Raw genomic sequence first — 1,063 nt, 5'->3', positions numbered from 1 at the left:
ACGCCGTTGCTTTCCTTGCCGTTGGATTGAAACGAATGGTGGATGGGAAGCCTCGGGTCACGTTGTGCCCTGTGAACGTGGGGGCACTGGATCTCTGTCCAGAAGATAGATCATGATCATGGTAGTGACCTATATTCAACGTGATGATGATTTGATTTTGCACTCGGCCTTGAACAGAGGTACTAGTATGGTGTCACAATTTTTTATCATTATACTTGGACGGTGGCCAAATTCAAAATCTCATAGCGGCAAAACTTGCCGCCCACAAAATACAAAAATTTCACACGCTTCCAAATTCCTATTCTACCCCTGTGGAGATGGCAGCAAAGTCGGTTGGTGGGGGGTCTGCCCGTCATTTTTTGGATCACCACCTCCCTAGCCCAGGAAACCCTCCCAAAAAAAATACATTTCCTTCATACCACCCACCGGAACTTCCCAAGTCCCTCTCTCCCACCTCCACGACCACCGCACCGGAACATCCCCGCCGGACTTCCCTGGCCTACCCGAGCCCTCGCGATCCTCGTCATCCGGCTGCCTGCCGGAGCCGCTTCATCGACGCTGTCATCAACCGGACCGGATCATCCCCGCCGAACCTCGAAACCATATGCTCATCCAGCAGTCTACCGCAGTCGCTTCAGCTGCGGTATCGTCCACCCCACCGGAGCCGCTTCGCCGGATCAGTCGTCCACCGCATCGTATCTTGCTCACCGACACCGCTGTGCATGAACCGGATCTGCTTCACCGGCGCCGTGCATGATCTAAACTCTTCTACCGTCGCTTTTCTATTGCTTGCCTGCAAGTTCTTGTTTAATCTTGGGGGAACCCGTTTGTGCTAACGACGCGCCGTTACTTTTTTGCGGATGAGATGAGTAACCATGAAGTGTAATGGCCGTCTCTCCAACCCCAAGTAGCACATGTAGCGTACTTCATCACCGGATCTATCAACCCCGGGAAGATCTGTCGTGACTCCCACGCAGTGCTTCTCCTAATGTAAGTCCCTTGTTTTAGCGCCATGTTCGGGTTCGGATGCTTGTTTGTCCGAAGCTCTTTTAGTTCATTCCTA

The sequence above is a fragment of the Lolium rigidum genome, chromosome 3 (genome assembly GCF_022539505.1).
Source record: "Lolium rigidum isolate FL_2022 chromosome 3, APGP_CSIRO_Lrig_0.1, whole genome shotgun sequence".
Lineage (NCBI taxonomy): Eukaryota > Viridiplantae > Streptophyta > Magnoliopsida > Poales > Poaceae > Lolium > Lolium rigidum.
The sequence above is the reverse complement of the archived record's forward strand: the minus strand, read 5'-3'. Positions refer to the sequence as shown.